This window comes from Chenopodium quinoa, unplaced genomic scaffold (assembly GCF_001683475.1).
Source record: "Chenopodium quinoa cultivar QQ74 unplaced genomic scaffold, ASM168347v1, whole genome shotgun sequence".
Classification (NCBI taxonomy): domain Eukaryota; kingdom Viridiplantae; phylum Streptophyta; class Magnoliopsida; order Caryophyllales; family Amaranthaceae; genus Chenopodium; species Chenopodium quinoa.
The window spans coordinates 867,187-890,376 of NW_018743955.1; positions in this window are offsets into that span (position 1 = coordinate 867,187).

Sequence of the window (23,190 nt, forward strand, 5' to 3'; positions counted from 1 at the left end):
TGGTAGACATCAAAGCCTCATTTAATCTGTTGTTAGGACGCCCTTGGCTCCATGACCTAAAGGCCGTCCCTTCATCTCTCCACCAATAAGTGAAAGCTATAGTTGGAGGAATCCCCATCACTATTGATGCTTCGCCAATGAGGATCAAGTCAATAGAGAATCCAATCATCAACGTGGAGCACGACGAAGATGATGAAGACCTACGGGGCTTTAACGAAGAAGTCTCCTAGGATGAAAGGACATCTCTTTGCCACGACCCCCATTCCAACATGATTATCAACACTATGCTAAAGAAACAAGGACACTTCCCTGGGATGACCTTAGGAAAGAAGAAGGGGATAGAAAAATCGATAGAGTCACCTGGCCTCCCTAAACTAGATACTTTCGGACTTGGTTTCGAACCGACTCGGAAAGATCTCAAGCGAGCCCAGGACAAATTGAAAGCACGTAGGGACGCTCGCATTCAAAAGAAAGCAATTCCAATGGATGAGTACCCTCTTACGCTTAATGGTCAGTTTATAAAAGAAGGAGAGGACTATCTATGCCATGAATTTCCCGAACCATTTGTTGTAAATGGCATACGACAACCAGAATTCGAGATTTTCTTGGATTGCTATTTCACTGACGAAATCCCAACTCCCGTCCATAAGGAGAAAGCACCTCCATGCTTTGACTTTAACGTCATGGGATTACTGTTTGGGCGAGAAAAGAATGAGCTAGTTTATGAGGAAGACAACTCCTCACTCATTCAAACGGTCCTACAAAGCGAAAACTTCGACCCCTCAAAGCTAATTACTGCAGCTGAAGGATTATTGCAAGGGTGGCGCAAGACTATCAAGGTGACTACTCCGAGTGGAAGGAAGATATCAATCACGACAGGACAAGGGCCGATGTTTGAAGAATCGTCAGAGTCAGGGTCAAAGTCTGAGTCAGAGCCTTTCCCTTTAGAATCTTCTAAGTCTTTAGCTATAACGCCTTCCCTTCCTTTTTCTTCTCCTAGGATAGTTAGTGATCCAGTCCCTGATGACATATCACTCTTTGATGTAATGATCTCAGAGTATAATAATATCGCTCATTCTCCTTACTTCTTGTGTTCTTCCCTAACCCAAGATGACGAACATTGCTTAGCTAACGATGAAAAAGATGAAGAATTTATTAAAGCAATGGAAACACTTGAAAAGAAAACACCAGTAATTGAAGAGACTGAAACAATTGACATCTCAAATGATTCAACTCATAAAAGAGAAGTTAAAATCGGACTAACATTGAATAAACAAGAAAGAACTGATTTAATTAACTTGCTTAAAGAATTTATCGATGTATTTGCTTGGTCATATGAAGATATGCCAGGCATTAACAGAGAAATAGCTCAACACACTATACCATTAATTCCAGGAATGAAACCTGTAAAACAAAAGTTACGTCGAATGAAACCCGACGTAGCACTTAAGATAAAAGAAGAAGTTCAAAAACAAATAACTGCAGGTTTCATCAAGGTATCCAAATACCCCAAATGGATCGCCAACGTCGTCCCAGTTCCTAAGAAAGACGGAAGGGTAAGGATGTGTGTCGACTATCGAGATCTAAATAAGGCAAGTCCAAAGGACGACTTCCCTTTGCCACACATCGATATTCTGGTAGACAACACAGCAAATCACGCGCTTCTCTCATTCATGGACGGATATGCAGGGTACAATCAGATTCTCATGGCGGAAGAAGACATGGAGAAGACAACTTTTATCACACCATGGGGCACTTACTGTTACACGGTAATGCCATTTGGGTTGAAAAACGCAGGTGCTACTTACCAACGTGCAGCAACTGTCTTGCTCCATGACATGATACACAAAGAAGTCGAAGTATATGTAGACGACATGATTGTGAAATCAAAGGACCGTCCAGGCCATCAAGTAGCCTTAAGGAAATTTTTCGAAAGACTAAGAAAATACAATATGAGGTTAAATCCATCAAAATGTGCTTTTGGAGTCACATCAGGCAAGCTCTTGGGATACGTCATAAGCTCTAGAGGAATAGAGATAGATCCAACCAAGATTAAAGCAATCATGTCAATGCCACCGCCCAAGACCGAGAAACAGATTCGAGGATTCATTGGCCGGTTGCAATACATAAGTAGGTTCATATCAAAACTAACAACGATATGCGAACCAATTTTCAAAAAGCTCAAGAAAAATGTACCAGTAATATGGGATGACGAGTGTCAAAAAGCCTTTGACCGGATCAAAGCCTATCTCGCAAATCCTCCCGTATTAGCGCCAGCACTTCCCGGAATACCTCTTAGGTTATATTTGACGGTTACCAAAGAGACAATGGGAGCCATGCTAGCACAAGAGGTAGAAAACAAAGAGAATGCAATCTATTACTTAAGTAAAAAGATGCTCGAATACGAAACACGCTATACACCACTCGAGAAATTGTGCCTCACTTTGGTGTGGGCCACGACTAAGTTAAGACATTACATGTTGGTGCATACCGTTTTCGTAGTATCTCGATTAGATCCACTCAAATACTTGTTCGAGAAATCAACGCTCAATGGGCGTATTTCAAGATGGATAGTCAACTTAGCCCAGTTCGATGTGCGGTTTATGCCACAAAAAGCTATTAAAGGATCCGTGGTGTCAGACTTTCTGGCAGATTTTCCAATAGAAGACTCGACACCAATACAGGACAATGAATTTCCAGATGAAGATTTGACGGTCACCGAAGATGATACTTGGACCTTGTATTTTGACGGAGCCTCAAACCAAAAGGGATGTGGTGTCGGAGTGCTACTAGTATCACCTAAAGAAGAACACGTCCCAATCTCAATAAAGCTTGATTTCGACGTTACCAACAATGCTGCAGAATATGAAGCATGTGTGGTAGGCCTTGAAACAGCCCTGACATTGGGAGTAAAAAAGTTAAGGATATTTGGAGATTCCTCTCTAATCATCAATCAAATATCTAAAAGGTGGAAAGTTAGGAGCGAAAGCCTAGCCCTTTACCAAACTTATTTGGAAACTCTTACCGATCAGTTAGAGAAGGTAGAATACACATACCTACCTAGAGAAGAAAATCAATTTGCTGATGCCCTGGCAAGATTAGCCTCAACGGTTAGGACTCCCACGGATATCGAGCAAATGCCTCTAACTATCGAAAAAAGGCACAAACCGACATATATACAGGCTATAGAAGACGACGACCCAGTCCAAGACGAAGATGAAGAACAAGAAGAAGAACCATGGTACACAGACATCCTCAACTATGTCACCAATGGAGAATACCCTCCTCATGCTGACAAAAGAGCTATGTGAGCCTTGAGACTTTTGACTTCTCAATATGTACTCATAGACAACGAGCTACATAAAAGGATACCTAAAGGTCGAGCCCTCCTATGTGTAGGGAAGGTGGATGCACAAAGAATAATGAGAATGGTCCCTAAGGAATCTGTGGAACTCATATAAATGGCAAAATGTTAGTCCAGAAAATAATGCAAGAAGGGTATTATTGGACTACCATGAATAGGGACTGCCATCAATATGTAAAAAGATGCCCTAAGTGTCAAATTTATGCCAATTTACAGCACGTTCCTCCATCTTTACTCTACACCTACACATCACCATGGCCATTCTCTACATGGGGAATTGACATAATTGGCAAGATCACTCCTCCAGGAACAGGAGGCCATGAATTTATTCTAGTAGCGATTGATTACTTTACGAAGTGGGTTGAAGAACAATCATATGCTAAACTCACCGCAAAACATGTAGTACTTTTTATCGAGAGAAATATCATTTGTCGATATGGAGTCTCACATGAAATGATAAGTGACAATGGAACTCACTTTCAAGCCGAATGTGAAGAATTGCTACATAAATATGGTATCCAGCATCATCATTTGTCCCCTTATAGACCTCAAGCAAACGGAGCAGTCGAGGCAGCTAATAAAAATTTAAAGACTATCATCGAGAAAATGACAGAAAATTATAAGGATTGGTCTGACAAGCTTCACTTTGCATTGTGGGGTTATCGCACGTCAATCCGTGCGTCAACAGGAAATACACCATTTTCTTTGGTATATGGAATGGATGCCGTACAACCTGTCGAACTAGAAATACCATCTCTACGTATTGCGCTAGAGAGTAAACTCGATGAAGTCGAATGGACTAGGGCACGATATAAAGAATTGATCCTACTCGATGAAAAATGACTAGAAGCCCTACATCACACTCAGTGCTATCAAACTTTTATGGCTAGACATTTTAATAAGAAGGTCAAGACCAGAAATATCAAAGTAGGAGATTTGGTATTAAAAGCGCTAAGAAAAAATGTCTTAGATCCAAGGGGAAAGTTTAGACCTAATTGGTCTGGCCCCTACATTGTCAAAACAATCCTGTCAATGAATTCTCAAACATGACCAATCTTGACCAACTTAAAAAATACTACTCATAATTACTTGAGTAGGACACTCAAGAGAGCTACGTTCGGCCTGATTCCTTAAGAAAGGATACGTAGGCAACCCATTACGGGTGCGGCCACTTTATTTTTCGACATCTCCGCGTTCCAGAATCAACAAAAAGTCAACAAAAGTCAGAAAAGCAACTGGCATAACAGAACAGAGCCTGGCGCCAGCAAAAAGCCATTAGCGCCAGACGACGGTATTGGCGCCTGGCGCCAGACCTCAATAGCTGGCGTCAATCTGCAATTACTGACGCCAATTCAGTAATAAAATTTGGGCGAATTTCGGTGTTTTTCGGAAAATTTTTCGACTTATGTACTCGAAAAGTTTCCGAAAATTAATTTTTTTTTCGGTTTTTCATTGCTTTAATAAAATAAATTTAAAGTAACAATTTAATTGAAAGCTGAAATTTCATTAATGAAATAAAATTGCATTGTTAATAGAATTTAAATAAGGCTGAAATTAATTAACTTTAAATTAAGAATCTAATAAATCTAAAGCTAAGCAATGGTCTAATCTTTCTTCTCCTTCTTTTCTCTTTTCCAATTCTTTTCTTCCTCCTCCTCTTCATCCATTACTTTAGCTAGTAGGCATCCTTTAGAGGACCTACATTCAATCTTAGAATAGATTATTTCTCCTTCAGCTAGCACCCCATGCTTCTTTTCCACCCAAGCCTTCTTGTCTATAATCTTCCTTTTCCCCTTGTCTTTAGTAGTAGTCTTCTTCTTAGGCATTATAGGTGTCTTGAACTCAATTCTTGCACCTAAGCGTTCCTTGGCCGGTGTCACCCTATCACCTAGACGATTCTTCACATCGGTTCTACCCTGATCAATTGAAGACTTCTTCAGCAACCACTTCTTTACATCATTAGGTAAAGAAGGGGGAACCTTTTGGGTAATCACTTCCCATAAAGGTCTAGCGCTCCAGTAAGTGTCAAATTTATCTACTTCTTGAGATATGGGATACTCATAGGGAGGACGAAGATCCCCGGAAGGAATATTTTGAAGCAAGCCATATTGTCTCTTTACTCAGCAGGGGTAATAATATGTCATGCGAGATAAGCTTGGAAGACGACAGAAAGGTTGCTTGTTAACACCAACCATCCTTTTTATTTTCCACCATGGGATGACCCACTTGATAGCAAAGTCACGTGATTCAAAGACTTTCTTCCACCCATGGCACCCAATTTTAGGGATGCGTTTCTTTCTTCTCACAAAGCAAGTGGGCGTATAACTTTCAATGTCGTCCGGAGGGCTAATTAATCCTAGCCTTTCCATTGGCCACATCTGAAAAAAAAAAAAATTAGGAATGCAAATAAATTAATATTACAATACAAAAATATATTTTTTGATTTCTGTAATTAAAAATATTATTTTTCTGCCTGTAATAAAATTGGAGAACCGCGAAGAGGTGCTTTTGGGTCCCTTTTCAACTCATCTAGACTAATCATAGTCTCTCCAACTATTAAAGGCATTGGATTTCTCCCTGATTCAATTTGTTCTAGCACAGTGGTTATAATTGATTGACCCTCATTAATTTTACCACTACTAAGACAATATTGATTAAGCATGCAGAATAAAAATGCCCTTCTTCTATATATGTGAAAAGATTCAGAAAGCGGTTTATCAAAATAATAGCGTGCGAATTCTTTTAAGTTCACCACGTTGCCATTCACTATCTTTGATAAATCCCTTTCCTTCAAGTTAAAGAAGCGCTCAAAATCCTTATAGTAATATGCATCTACTCTAGGGATTACTACCAAGTCTATTGCAGGGAAGCCTAAAATAGCACCAAATTCCTCCGGCAAAGGGCTAATTTCATCATACCCTATTCTAAAACAATGTGTCTCTATATTCCAATATTCTAAAGCGGTATGTATGAAGTCTATGTTTAGATCTACCCCTTTAATGCCATATATTCCCCCCAAGTGAAATAAATCCAATTCTTTTCTTTCTCTAGCGTTGATAGATCGACACCATTCATGAGAATATTGGGTGAAGGTTTTAGTGACTAAAGACATGATTATTATTTTTTCTAAAGAGAAGAATATTTTTTTCGCTGAATTATGTGAATAATCGGCTGAGCAGGGGGCTATTTATGCACAAATTGCGAGGAATTTCAACCTGACTGGAATACGTAGTCAGCGTCAATTGGCGTCACACACCCGAAATTGGCGTCACCCATCTGCTATTGGCGCCACACGCTAGAAATAGCGCCTGGCGCCACGCGTCGCAGGCTGGCGCCAGCTGGCGCCAAGTCAGCTGGACAGCCGCGCGTACTCAGTTTGCGTTCTGATTTTGATTTAGAGTCGGTTAATGACTTTATGGCCCCGTTTTAATATTTTTCTATCCTTTTCTTAATTTATTTACATTTCGCAATTATTTTTAATTTTTTTTATTATTATCCTTTTTTGGATTTTATATTAAAAAATCAGCCTTTCTCTCCGTTTTATTTTTCCTTTTTATTTTTCTTTTCGGGGGAGAGAGTCGGATAATACCCTCCTTCAATAATGAAAATGACGGAATTTTTGCGCAAAATTGTTATCACATCTGCACACACTAACATACATTAACATAATAATAGATAATACAGAACAAAGTGTCTAAATAACAAGTCAAAGGCAAAGTTCTATAAAAAGTCAAAATAAAATACATATACAGAAATAAACTACGGCGCCGGAGGACATAGGCCCATCATGCCATAAAACTGCGCCGTCCGAGGAGTCACCTCTCCACCAGCTCCGGCCTCAGCACCAGCTCCAGTCTCCGTAGGAGGAGGGAAACTCAAAACAGGACCGCTCCAGCCAAGGTCAACCTGAGGCTGAGACCGCGGAGGCTGCTGCGATGACGAGCCAACCTCGTACATCCCACCACCTCTAAAAGCCGAGGTAGCCTCTCCTAACGGTGCAGCAGGAGCATCCTCAGAAGAAGACCCTGAGCCCTCAGCAACATCGGCTCGAGCAGCCTTGGAACGACCACCTCTACCTCCTGACGAAGTGCGACGACGTCTCGAGCTAGACCTCGCTGGCTCTCTCCGCCCCTCAGGCCTCGTACGGGTGTGAGAAGCAATCGGCTGACCCTGCAAAAAGAATTAAATCAGAAATAAGGTGAAAACTGAAGCATAGTGCAGAAACAATAAGTAAAGAAAAGTTACCTCTCGGACAGCGCCGTCTCGACGACAGGTAGCCGCGTTCCTCATTCGGACGAGTTGGCTCCGGAAGGCATCAATGCATCGTGCCATAGCCGAAACCACCTCGCGTGAGAACTGTCAAGGAAAGTTAAGTCAGTAAAAATGCACGATAACTGAATACAAGATTCTGAATTAGAGCTAGACTTACTCTGGTCTGGTGACAAGGAATCGACCGCTCCACGAAGCGCTCGCCCTCAGGAGCCGGAGAAATCATCTCCTCGATCGGCCCGTACATCCCCTGGTAGTGGATGGACATACGGGGTGGCACAAACTCAGTGAGACCATCCTGATGAAACAGAAAGAAATCAGTAAGGTATTATTTGGGGGCTACTCAGCGAAAAAAAAAAGTTAAGAATCTTACCCTCACATCCTCGGCCGGCACGGGGGCTGGAGCTAACAAAGGAAGCAGCTCCTCATTATAACTCCGCCCAAGGATCACATGGGACCGCCAAAGAGAACCAGGCTCCTCAGCCATGCTCGACAACTCTCTCTCGTCAAACATGTGGCGTGGTGGAGGAGCAGGAACGACAAAGGCATCGGAAGAGTGCTGTCTAGCAACTCTCTCTCCTAAGTACGCAACCGCTCCGTAGGTCTCCAGAAAGTAACGACGCTCATCAGAGTACTGTGCAGCTAATCCAGGGACTGTCCAACCGCCCCATGGCCGGTATACTACCTCAGGTCCCTATAAAAATACCAATCGGGTAAGAACATGTCTAAAACGTCGCAAAAGAGCAAGATAAGCACCAAAAATCATACCGAGATGATCCGACTCCGGACACGTGTAGTAGACAGGTCCACATGGTGGCCGCCCCAAGAGGCGCTCACCGGATACCCCCTCGGCGATGGTCTCGTCTGCGCAATGGAAGGAAAGTATTCATAGAACCAGATCTACAAAAAATCTAAAGCATGAGTAAATGCTTACTAAACATATAGGGCTAAACTTTATAGGGAATAATGTTTACCTCTACGACTTTCCAGAAAGCAGAGAAAGCAACATTCGTCCTAAAAGACCGTTGGCGACACGAGTCCCTCAGTGCGCGAACGAAGTCAGTATAGGCCAAGCTGACCCAGTCATAAGTCCCGATCCGCCGGAGATCGCGAACAGCAGGGAGGTAGTAAAGCAACGCCCTACTATCCCTGTCAGGGGACAATGTCCCTGACAACAACATCAGCACAAAAATGCGCACCCGCTGCTCTTGGGTGGTCGCATCGTCATCAAGAGCCGCTGCCAGCGTCGAGCGGAAGATCCCTCTAGCACTGAATTGAGTCGTCTCGACCTCAGCTCGGGCCCGAACAACAATTGGCCCCAGCAGTTCCTCGACCTCTGGAGAAAATACGTCGATACCGCCGTCAAATGGCAGCGGCACAGAAGAGAACTCCAGTCCTGTGATGAGATTGAAGTCTGTAGGAGTGACCATCATCTCACCCCATGGAAAATGAAAGGTGTTGGTGGTGTCCCAAAAGAACTCCACCAGAGCGCGTACTATGTGGTGACCCCCGCTGGAGGCAACCATAGCCTCGGAGGTCTCAAACAGGGCAACCAATCCGCAAGACTCCCATAGGTGTCTCGTCTCTCGATCTCTGGCGATATGCATCCTATACAAATCGCCTAGGCCATCGCAGCCAGAGCCGTGATGTTGTGTCCTCCCAGGCTCGGTTCCCCGTCTCACCCTCTCAGAAATGTGGTGGACAGGGGCAAAGAACAAGGTCTACTCATCCCATTCTGGGAACTGACCAAGCGAAGTGGACGGTGTGGTGTCGTCCTCCACGGGCTCGTGCTCCCGTCTAGTGTTTCGGGACCGTGAACCTGAGCCTCGTTGTCTAGCCATGCTACATTGTGCAGAATCATCATAAATCAAGGTTCTATAGTATCTAAAGGTTTGCCTTGCCGCATGATACTATGTTCGCAAAAACAGAGTACGTAGTACTAAAACAGAGCACAAATTCAAATTGAGCATGACAACATTTTTTCAAGAAATAAAACAATTTCTTGCAACACCATGGTGATTATTGTGACAAATTGAACAAGAATTGCTAGCAAAAATATCAAGAACGAGCAACATTGTTTTTCACGACCTTAGGAGGTCCAACAATGGCGGATTGCTCATTTCTTCGCCAAATTGAGTCAAACAAGTCTCAAATTACTCCCAAGGCAATATAAAAACATAAACAAGAAATTTCATGGCATAAAACTTGATAAACAAAGCAAATTGAGAGTACAAGTTTCGAATTTTCATGAAATTCGTGAATGAACATACCAATAATTCATAAAAACCGGTGTGAGTTGGAAGGAAACTTACATAGATCGGGAATATGGATGAAAAGAGCTTGGATTTGCAACAAATTTGAGCAAATTCGGTTGAGAAACGAATGAGCAACGATCAATTGAAGGTTTGGCTTCTTTCGAGCAGCGTTCGCAACAAACCAGAGCACGAAATGAACTGAAAACGGGAATTTAAAGTGATTCACGTGCTGGCGCTAGTCCCTAGGCATTGGCGTCACATTCTGTGCTTGGCGCCAGACGCCAATTTCAGGGCATGGCGCTAATGTCATAAGTCTGGCGCTGATTGATTTTCAGCGACGCCAAAGCGGCCAACCACCTTTTGGGGTTGTGCTAGCCTTCTGCAATATATTTTGGGTTCCTTGGTACGCCAGTTAGACCCTCTAAGCAATTTGACATGGTTAGGTAATCGGCTTGATTACATGAAGTGATCGACCTAATGAAAAGATCGTCTCACTAAGCTTAAAGCGCCTAAGCATTGACTCATTAGCAAAAAGCACCGACATACAGGTTCATTAGCAAAAGGCACCGACATATAGGTTCAAGAGCAAATAGCACCGACGTACAGGCATAGCAAAAGGCAAGTTCAGGCGAACTTTTATAGATCGACGGGCGTGGATCTTTGGTATTTTCCTTTGGGAAATTATCGCATCAAATGAGGATGACTTCAAGAGAAGATGTCTTCGACATCATTCCCTAGCTTGCGGAAAGTTGTCACAAACAACTGAAGGTAATTTTGGGCGAAATTGTCTTCGATCATAGTTCCTGAGGCATGGAAGATGATCATAATGCGGATGAGAATTATTTCAAGAGAAATAATTTTCGATGATATTCCCTTGGACGTGGAATATTATCATTGCGGAGAAGGTAGTTTCAGGCGAAGCAATCTTCTAATTTGGGAACAGTTACGAGGCGTAGCAGTTTTCAAGCGGGATGGCATTCTCTAGCTTGCAGGAGGTCATCAAAGTAAATCGGTTACTTTCAGAGACGTGTGCTCGACGGTGCAAGATACGCGTTTCTTAACTCTTTTATCTGTTTAACTAATGCTAGTTTTGCAGGTATCGGCGTTATAAGATTGATTTAGGATCGCAGAACGTTCTGAATCATTCTCCGTCCCTATCGATACTTTGACTTTCGTTTTCGAAACTTGCATTTCTCCAAACTCAGTCAAAGTGGGGGCTTCTGTAGACACCCATTTGTGTCTCCCCAAAACCAAACCCAGTGATGAGTACCTTTCACGTCGAATCATAATCGAATGAAACGAAAGTGTGGAAAGGTCTAGTGTTGCGGAAAGTTTTATTTCTTTTCTTTTCTTTTCTCTTCTCTCTGTTTTTGAAACTTTATTTTAAGAAAACAGCTAATCCAGTTTGGTTGGTCCATGATATGGGTCCAATAGTGGTGTAGTTGGATGGGGCTTGCAAAGACCTTTCCAACGATATATTATAAGCCCAATTCCGATGAATATTGAGGGAGTTATGGCCAATTTACTAAACTGGGCCCGGTTTGAGTTTTAAGTACGGCCCAATGATCTAGGGGAGGGCCTAATATGATTTATCATTCCTAATGTAATTAGGAATGGTTTTGGTCTTCTAGAACATTCTAGAAGGTCTTATCATTCTTAATTCAATTAGGATTCTTCAGAGTTTTAATCAAGATCAAATAGCATTTTCGACTGAAATTATATTATTATATCTTCCAGTACGGTAAAATTATCAGATTTTTGAAAACGCGTTAAAATCCGGTTTGGCGTCCAACCCCAGGCCTTGGCGCCTGGAACCAGGATTGGCGCTAGACGCCAGCCATTGGCGCCTGGCGCTAGCCACTGGTCCTGGCGCCAATGAGCCAGGGCTGGCGCCAAGTTAGTTTTGTGATCTTCAGACTCTGTTTTGATAAATTATCTTTTTTGGATGATTTTCTCTATAAATATCGTATCAAAAACTCCGTTTTGATTCACGGATTGTCAATATTCATTCACCATTCATTCATCTACATCTATCATTCACCAATTCTCTTTATTCTTAAGTTTTCACCAACTATGACTTACCAATAATCAACTCTCTTCATTCACAAAATTATTCATCAATTACTATTCATTAATTCTCTTCTCCATTCATCAATTCAATTCATTCATCTCTTTCATCAATAATTCTTAACACATTCATTCTTTCTTTTCTAAACTTTGCTTTTTAATACAAAATTCCGCATTCGCAAGATCTTGATACACCTAGCCATATTCGAAGTTGCCTTCGCCCTAGACGTGAAAGGTTTTAATTTCTGAGGGTTTGGTCCCAAATCTCTATTTCAATTATTTAATTTAATTGTTTTGATTATTATTTTCCTTGAAGTTACTAACGTGTGTATTTTGTAATTTGAAAGAGGTACGAGGCATCCAAGTAAGTATTTAATTGGTTTAATTGATTTCATGATGTAGATATCATGCTTAGATTGTTATTTATGATTCCTAGTATCATGTCTAGGGTATCTTTAATATCAAATATGATTAAAAGTATGATGCTTCCTATGTTCTTTCTAATGTTTATGATTATTTATGATTATGGTTTATTGATTATTTATTTATGTTGCTTGATATGCATATTATTTTATATTGTTATTGCTTGATCACCTTTTATTGCATGTTTAAAGGGAATTGATATTTGCAACCACGCTTAATAAGATAATTAATAATCTTGTTAGGTTAATTGTGATTATAATTCAAGTGATCGCCAATAATAGTTTATTTGTGCATTAAATTCAACCAACATAGATTAAACAGGTTTAGGGTTAATCTATTGATTGTATGTTAGTCAGAAAGCGCACATGAATACGAGCAGAATAAAGTAGAGGCCTATTATTAGGGCAGGTTCAATCTCTTTTAGGTTGGATTTGTACCATCATCCCCGAACCCTTATTTGGTTCATGACCTTATGGAGTTGACGATCTCTTGGATCGTTAAGGGGTGTAAACTTCACCTCGTGAACGGTTTACAAGTTCCTTAAAAAACTTGTTGGCGACTCTTTTGCTCTATCTTCTTCCCTTTTGGACGCCACCGTACTTTAGTGTATGATCACAGTGGGGTTCAAGCTAGTGGGATTTTTAAGGCTTGAAATTATTCCCTACACACACCAAACCTTATATAATTTGTCTCGTTTAAAATAATTAAAAAAATAAAAATTAAAAATTAAAAACAAACACTTGTATAATTTGTTTGCAAGTTTTTTTTTGATTTTTTTTAAAATTTTGAAACGACTAAAATTACATTAGTTAAACTAAGTTTATAACAAACGAAAGGAAAGTATGGTAACATAAGTCAATACAAGTTATCATGTGTTAAATGTGTTTAGGATGAGTTTTCCTAAATTAAAAATGTGGTTAAGATGACTCTTTTGTCATGGCCATTATGGGAAATTAATAGTGTCATGTGAAGTGTTAACTATGCAATTGTATAGGTAGTGTTACCTTTGCGGTTTTAATATTAGCTGACGATCACCTACATTTTATTATAAATGCACCTGCAAACTAGCAAGTGTAAATTGTATGAGTTAGTTAATTGTATGAGTTGGTTAGTGTTCTGTGTAAAACGGAAAATTGTTAGTGAATAACTTTGGAAGTGACAACTTTAAAACTTTTTGTTTAAAAAAAAAAAAAAACATCTAGCTCAACCGAAGAAATTTTCAAAATGCGAGTAGGGATTACATCACTCCACACTTGTTGGCCAAACTCCATTGGTTAAAAGTGAGTCAATTTGTGTACTACATTATTACCCCCTCGCTATGAAACACTACAAGAAAAAAAAATCTAGAATAAATCCTTTAAAATCAAATGAAAGGAACTGGAGCCATACAAATGCTTCCTCGTTGCCTGATGTGTCTATTTTATATAGTATTTTATCCCCATCCCTTGGTCGTAATTTGTAGTGTTTTTGGCTCTTTAGAGCCACTTTTATTACTAATTGGTGTTTTCTAGTGTTTTCGTAGATTTGGTTGACTTTTGCAGGGATTTATGCTTTTGGAGTATTTTCCCGAGATATTTTGGAGCAATCACGAACATTGGAGAAGCACGACCAGAGTTTATAGCCCAGGGCCGGTTAGAGCCATCGAACCGGTGATTAAGGGCTCGGTATAGGTGTTTTTGGGGCATTTGGACCGAGTATTCAAGACCCAAAGAGGAAACCCAGATTGGCCCGAAGAATTGGAGCCCAATCGAAGTCCAAATAGTGGCCCAAATGAGCCGCCCGACCAAAGAGGCTGGCGCCCGGAGGCGCGCCCGGCCGGGCGGGAGAAGCTTCGGCTGGCGCCCGGTGACGCGCCCGGCCGGGCGCGAGTTTAGTATTAGAGAGCAAAAAGGCGCGCCCGATCAGGCGGTGCCTCGCCTGATCGGGCGAGTGTTTTATTGGTTGATGTTTAACGTAGTTTTAATTTGTTTTAGTTTAGGATTTTTGTACGGAGTATAAATACTCCTCCGTAATGCGTTTTTATTATCTCTTCTTCTTCTCATCTTCTTCTCCTTTTTACTCTTTCTTTACTCTCTTAATTATTCTCTTAGATTTCTTTTCTCTTAAACCTTTGTTCTTAATTCTACTCTTAATTCCAGATTTATTTCGGTAACGATTTCTCTTCCCTTAATCTTAGTTGTTTATTTTGTTCCCTTCATCATGATTTATTTTATTACTTTGATTAGTTTAGTTTTTAATATGTGTGAGTAGTTTAATTTCTAGGGTTTATGGGGATCTAATAAATAATATGAAGGGGTAATCGTTGTTGTTAATTATCAATGCTAGATTAATTTCCTATTGATTGATTTAATGCTCTGTGACTAGATTAGGCCTATCTTTTATGCATGAGTTTGACAATATTAATTCAAGATTCGAGAGATGAGAATTGATGTTTAGGTCTAGTTTCAATAGGCAGGTTAATTTATAAATGGTTAAGTCGAGATTCGAGAGATGAGATTTAATACCGGTAGATTAATTCTGTGATTGTAATACGTAGGGAAATCCCTTTACAATCTGGTTAATTGATGCATTGATGATTGACTATTATTGATTTTTGATATTGCATGATAATTTCTTGTTGGATTGTTTTAATGTTTTACAATTGCGGCTTGTAAAAGTATAGCTATATTGAATTGATGAATCGAGCAGATGTTAATTTGATATTAAAGGCTATTTTCAATAAGAACTTAGATCTAGTAAATTGCGAGAGCCTGTTAGATCTATGTTGATTAATAAATTGTGAGAGCCTGGCTTGTTAATCATGTTATTTATGCAATGTCAATGATTGATTACTATGTTTTACCCTGGAGTATTATTTATTGGTGAACCTATGCCCTTGATCCTTTTATATATTGTTTTCTCCCTACTCCTATTCTTTGTAGTTTAGTTTCATACTCAAACATAAATATTGGTTAGTTAGATAATTTAGATTATAATAATTAATTAGGAGTAAAAAGACTTGTTTCCCTCTGGAGATCGACCCTACTTCCCTATCTACTTTAGTTAGAGGATTTAGGAATTACTTTTGATTAGGGGATACGACTTTACCCTGTCATTGCCTCAATCACCACCGATTATCACTCTCGATCCCAATCATTTGGTTTGTATGATTTTGTTAAACGATTTTTGAATGACATTGGCATGAGAAAATTTGTTAACATGCACTATCCTACATACCGAGAACTTACTTGTGAATTCCTGTCCACTTTTCATGTTGTTAGTAGTAGAAATGGGCCGAATTTATTTTTCAGGTTAAACAATAGAAATATTAGTTTAACTTTTGTTGAATTTTGTAAAATTTTTGAATTAAATTCTGAATTATCTCACCAGTGGCATGCACATTATAAAATGGGTGACTTATATTATGCTTTGACTGGTTTACCTACCCCCCGACCCTCAACATGCTAGTACCAAACCTATTCACCATCCTGTCCCAAAAATCTGGCAATGATTTGCGGGTTTGTGTTTTTTAGGTAGGGCCGAGCCTCATAACGCTCAAACTAACGAACTAGCTGTCATAGGACATTATGTGTACGGGTACGGGAAATTGAATATTGGTAGGTTTATAGTTCACCATTTGAGTAGGCATGCCACAGCCAGCACCACTTCCAAGTCCCCTATCCGTTTAGGTGGCCTTATCACTCGAATAGCGGAGAAAAATGCCGGTTTTGTAGTAGACGGACCCCACCAGCTGACCAACTGTGGACCAGATACCTACATGACTGCTAGGTATTTTGAGGATGTGGGGTGGGTTAGACCGGATAGCGAGCAGACACTATTTTGGTGTATTCAGACTGGGAACGAGCAACCTTTGCCTATTTTTCCCTTACCCAGTCCTGACTTGACCGCTTTTCCTCCAGGGCAACCTTCCTACACTTTTGATGTTTTAGTTTCCAACGCTATGGGGCAGGCACCACCACCACCAGTTCCATCACCCCAGCCTTAGCCCGAGGTGGCTTTCTCTCCACCTCGTATGTCCCACTCCGTCCCTCATGTTGACTCTTACCCAGTTTGGGATCTTCAGAGTATAGGTCAGGCCCTAGGACGTATCGAGCATTCACATACTGACCTTAGGAGGATGGTAGGCTCCTTAGACCAGAGGTTAAGGTATCTAGAGAGGAACCAGGGTAGAGCTCTCTACCCTACGTACGATGATTATGCTCGTCGGGGCAACATTCCCGACGACGCTATTCACCCTGACTGGTTTCAGCCACCACCCCAAGGATACGATAGGGATCCCATTGCCCGTGGTATTTACACTGACTATTCTTCTTTCTTCGGGTACGGGCAGGACATTCCTTTCGGGGGACCGGCGGGGGGGAGTTTTCACGTTGATTATTTTGGTGGTAGCTCTTCTGGTGCAGGTGGTGCAGGTGGTGCAGGTGGCAATGGAGGTGCGGGTTTCGGCTCGATGGATGAGGACTAGCTATGCTGGGCTAGTTTCCGAGCCAATGAGGAAATTGTCTGATTCTGGCTTGGGGGAGATTTTGGTTTGGTATTTTTCTTTTTCTCTTCTCTTTTATTTTTTGGTGTGTTTTCTTAGGTTAGATTTCTTTCTTTCTAGATTAGTTTTATTTCTTTCTTATATATGAAAAATACAAAAAAAAAAAATTTGAAAAAAAAAAAAATCCAAAAATACGTTCCAATGAATTATAAATTATGCTTCCCTGTGCCCCTTACTTGAGAAAATTGTTTTGATTCTTGGTATTTGATGGTAGGAATTGTGTATTAGTTGAACATGATTTGATGTTTGATTGCCTGAAACTTTAACATGCGTTAATTTTGTCCAACTACTTGTGAATATAGTGCTTGACTAGTTGATTTGGTAAGGAATGTGTGATAGTTCCATAATTCCTGGTATGTCAATGAATTTGAGTATTGGTTTACAACTATTAGTAATATTTATATGATTCATTATTATGCACATTGAGGAGGACGAAGACATTTGTTCTTTTAGGTAGCCTCCAGATATTGTAGATACATTTGTTCCCTTCTTGCTACCCATGTTGTTGCCTTGACCTTTTGTTGTTATTTAGCCACTTTACAAGCCTATTTTGCCCCATTGGTTACTAGTCCCAAGCTTGGCTTGGGGTAGCTATTAGTGAGTGAGGTGAGGGAGTTTGTAGTGTGCTTATTATTAGCACAATTTGGGTGGGATTTGAGAAGTTGTTTTGTTGTTATTCATGTTTATTTTTGATGAGTTTGAGAGTTATATTTTCTTGAAAAAATAAGGCATGATGTTATGAAAAAATAGAAGTTCAAAGAAAAAAAATGTGAAAAAATAAGTGAACTTCAATAGAAAAAAAAAGAAAAAAATGTTCAAATGTTCTAGTTGGAGGTTGATCAAAGGAAAATAATTTTGAACCTCAATGAAAAATTCAAGTTGGAAAATAAAGTTTGTTTATTCACTCTACTTCTTCATTATTATATTTTATGAGTGAAATTGTAAGAGTTGGGATTATTTATTATGATTGGAGTATATTTGGTTGATGTTAGAGTTGGTTATGTAGGAGATGTATGATCACTATTTATTTTGATCATGGATTTTATTAGGATATAGCTCCTTTAAGCATAGCTTTTCTCTCACTTATTCCCAAATTTATCTACCCTTTACCCTAGCCTTACATTACAAGCTTTAAAGACCTTCTGACCTTTGTGCATAGAATTGTATGAATGTGAAAGTGTTGCTTATCAATGCAAGTTATGATTTGACATATTTCGAGTCGACTAGTAGTATTGAGCGTATATTGTTTTTATACACACAAGAGTGTGAGTTGGGAGGGCATTGTTCACATAAAGGGGTTGGATGGAGAGCGATCGAGTACATCTTTTACTCGCCACAAAAATGAGAGTTGAGTGCGTGAGCACTAGTCTTGAATTCTATATGCTCTTGTGGTTTGCTCTGTTTGGCAATTGTTAGGGAAGATTGGTAATTAGATGGATTTGATTGGTTGACTCTGAAGCATGTTTATTTGATTTATCATGAATCGTTTGTGCTTGATTTTCACTTTTTGGGGTGAAGTATATTTATTGATTCATTGATGAGATCTTTGCTTAGGGACAAGCAAAGGTTTGGCTTGGGGGAGTTTGATGTGTCTATTTTATATAGTATTTTAACCCCGTCCCTTGGTCGTAATTTGTAGTGTTTTTGGCTCTTTAGAGCCACTTTTATTACTAATTGGTGTTTTCTAGTGTTTTCGTAGATTTGGTTGACTTTTGCAGGGATTTATGCTTTTGGAGTATTTTCCCGAGATATTTTGGAGCAATCACGAACATTGGAGAAGCACGACCAGAGTTTATAGCCCAGGGCCGGTTAGAGCCATCGAACCGGTGATTAAGGGCTCGGTATAGGTGATACCGGGGCATTTGGACCGAGTATTCAAGACCCAAAGAGGAAACCCAGATTGGCCCGAAGAATTGGAGCCCAATCAAAGTCTAAATAGTGGCCCAAATGAGCCGCCCGGCCAAAGAGGCTGGCGCCCGGAGGCGCGCCTGGCCGGGCGGGAGAAGCTTAGGCTGGCGCCCGGTGACGCGCCCGGCCGGGCGCGAGTTTAGTATTAGAGAGCAAAAAGGCGCGCCCGATCGGGCGGTGCCTCGCCTGATCGGGCGCGTGTTTTATTGGTTGATGTTTAACGTAGTTTTAATTTGTTTTAGTTTAGGATTTTTGTACGGAGTATAAATACTCCTCCGTAATACGTTTTTAGTATCTCTTCTTATTCTCATCTTCTTCTCCTTTTTACTCTTTCTTTACTCTCTTAATTATTCTCTTAGATTTCTTTTCTCTTAAACCTTTGTTTTTAATTCTACTCTTAATTCCAGATTTATTTCGGTAACGATTTCTCTTCCCTTAATCTTAGTTGTTTATTTTATTCCTTTCATCATGATTTATTTTATTACTTTGATTAGTTTAGTTTTTAATATGTGTGAGTATTTTAATTTCTAGGGTTTGTGGGGATCTAATAAATAATATGAAGGGGTAAATCGTTGTTGTTAATTATCAATGCTAGATTAATTTCCTATTGATTGATTTAATGCTCTGTGACTAGATTAGGCCTATCTTTTATGCATGAGTTTGACAATATTAATTCAAGATTCGAGAGATGAGAATTGATGTTTAGGTCTAGTTTCAATAGGCAGGTTAATTTATAAATGGTTAAGTCGAGATTCGAGAGATGAGATTTAATACCGGTAGATTAATTCTGTGAATGTAATACGTAGCGAAAGCCCTTTACAATCTGGTTTATTGATGCATTGATGATTGACTATTATTGATTTTTGATATTGCATGATAATTTCTTGTTAGATTGTTTTAATGTTTTACAATTGCGTCTTGTAAAAGTATAGCAATATTGAATTGATGAATCGAGCAAATGTTAATTTGATATTAAAGGCTATTTTCAATAAGAACTTAGATCTAGTAAATTGCGAGAGCCTGTTAGATCTATGTTGATTAATAAATTGTGAGAGCCTGGCCTGTTAATCATGTTATTTATGCAATGTCAATAATTGATTACTATGTTTTACCCTGGAGTATTATTTATTGGTGAACCTATGCCCTAAATCCTTTTATATATTGTTTTCTCCCTACTCCTATTTTTTGTAGTTTAGTTTCATACTCAAACATAAATATTGGCTAGTTAGATAATTTAGATTATAATAATTAATTAGGAGTAAAAAGACTTGTTTCCCTGTGGAGATCGACCCTACTTCCCTATCTACTTTAGTTAGAGGATTTAGGAATTACTTTTGATTAGGGGATACGACTTTACCCTGTCATTGCCTCAATCACCACCGATTATCACTCTCGATCCCAACGCAGCTCATACCCTTGTGTCTAGCAATCTTCATGCCCTAAAATACTGCATTTCACCTTTGCAATCTTAGACTCTCATTTTTCACTCTAGTACACTGTAGCTGCCAAAGCACCACCCCCTCACTAATCCTGCAAACTGCACCCAGCCCCGTCTCCACCTCCCCTAAAACACCAGCATCAACAATAATTTTAACCACATCAGATGTCGGAGAAGACCCGCCCACAAAGACACTCTTTCCACCCATCCATTCCCCCTGTTATTCAACTTTCCTACCTCACGCCCCTTCGTATGAATCTTCAAAGCATATGCAATAATTTGCTCAACATTCGAATTTTCACCCTCAATTATCCATTCGTTCTGTGCGCCCCACATAGCCCAACACATGGTAATCAAACTCACCATATCCTCCCCAAAATTACCAAAACAATGCTCCCAACAATCACCCATACTACAAAGAGAGTGAGACAAAACCATAGAATAATTGCACTTACTCCAAATTGTTCGGGCTAAACTGCAATCTTTTAACGTATGCATGACATATTCTTCTTCTCTCTAGAAAACACCACAAGCTAGTAGTTAAGGCACAAACTAGCTATAAAAGAAATTAGCATTAAAATCTTATGTAGTCTAAAAAGCTAATTTATTATTGGAGCTGCTCTAATACTACATCGATTCCTTTTAATGGATATTGTTTTGGGTATTTAAACCCCGCCAACTGGCCCAATCAGAGCGCGCCACGTGTCGCTGGAAGAGAAGTCCAAATGGACCTCCCAAACGCTGACACATGGCACGTGGGTATGGCTCCCTAGGAATGGCGGCTTTCAGGGCCCAAATCCTAAGGAGCCTAAAAACAGCGTTGCCCTTATTCCTAGGTCATCAAACCCTAGGAGGGGGTACAACATGTAGGAGTTTATAGGTACTACGCAGCGGAAATAACATGAATCACATTCATAAAGCACCTAAACCAAGGATCATTGCATAACACATAAAGAACACATAATTATACCTTTGAAGCGTGATTCCACGTGCCATCGATCAAGAACAATGGGAGATAAAGAACCTCAAGTGTGATTCCTCTACTTAGTCCACGGGCACGGATTAAGACCTCCACTAATGCTAGTTAGTTGCAATTGAACTCTTCAATTGACCTTCTACGGAGAGGAGAGACATACTAACCAAGAACCACCACGATAACCACCACGAGCCACCACCAATGGGCGCCGGCCGTACGGACGTGAGGGGAGAGGGAGAGCCGTGAGTTAGAGAGAGGATTAGGGTTTTTGGGATTGGTTGCCTTGATGTCAAAATACATTGTGTGTGGATTATGACTGCTTGCATGCAACCTTAGGCATGGATCTTATTTATGGATCTCATCTCTAAATAAGAACCCATGTTAAAAGCCCAAAACCTAATTCTAATCTAACTATGCTAGCCCAATCCTATACATGATTAGTTAATTGCTCATGAGGCCCATTAATGGGCCTCTAACTTGCTTAACCCAATACCCTTGTGTGCGACCTCATAGGATCCATTCTAGCGGGCTTTGGACCAATTGACTAGTCCAAAGATCATCGCTCATAGTTTAGCAACAGATGATGACGACCCAAAAGAACGAACTTATTATCTCCATAATAGTGATCCTTGATATATCTAGTGTAGGGAATATTTCAAGCATCACAACCCCAAGATTGAACCCCACTGTGATCATACACTTAAGTATGGTGGCGTCCAAAGGGAAAGAAAAGAGAGCAAAAGAGTCGCCAACAAGTTTTAGGAACTTGTAAACCGTTCACAAGGTGAAGGTTACACCCCTTAACGATCCATGAGATCGTCAACTCCATAAGGTCTTGAACCAAATAAGGTTCGGGGACGAGGGTACGAATCCAATCTACAAAAGAAAGGACCCGCCCTATAAAATAGGCCTCTACTTTATTCTACTCGTATTCATGTGCGCTTTCTGACTAACATGCAATCAATAGGTTAACCCTAAACCTGTTTAATCTATGTTGGTTGAATATTAATGCGAGTAATATGTAACGGAGGGAGTAAAAACTAACCGCAACACTTGACTTTTCACACTTTCACCTCATTCGATTATGGTTCGACGCGAAAGGTATTCATCACTGGGTTTGGTTTTGGGGAGATACAAATGGGTGTCTACATCTAGTGATTGCACTTATCGAAGACACAATTCCTTCAATCTCCCACTTGTCTGAGACAAGTGCGCAATATTCAAATTCCTTAAGTCAATGTGTGTCGACTTGATAATATGATTGCATCTCATGTCATGATCAATTTAATCTACAAATCTTTTCTTGAAATCTGAGTTAGAATTACAAAACAAATGGTCACAATGTAATCTATTTGAGCACGACCATGCATTTTCTGAATTCTACCTCTTCAAGGGGCCAAGACACATTTCTAATTAAATAAGTAGACTCAATCCAATCTTGTGGCAACCAAAGCTCCCACTCAACTTCTGAAATAATCGGGAAACACCCTTTATAATCTCCAGTTACGGGCAGACGTTTGAGTGCACCACAGCCATAACATCCATTGAATGAAATCAATGTTTCACTCATGTCAAAGGAATCCACTAATATATTCGGAAGCTCTATACTTGAACTTCAAAGTAGGTCTATAGTTCGATCATGCATCATTCATGCATACCCATGTGATTGACCGAGCATCACTACGCTTCTATAGCCCATGAAACTGCACTATCTTATCAATCTTAACATGCTAGTCCATTAATTGAAATCATTTATGTCCAGTTTAATGATTCCGAACTAGGAACTTAAATAATGTATGAATTTAGTTCACCTGTGGGGTTTCATTCAACAGGTCATCAACCTAATGAGCCCATCAATCCATGATTATTTTGGACATTTTAATTAATATTGAAACCACGATTAAATAAGATTGAAACTTTGTTTCATTTGATAAACATAATTCTGCT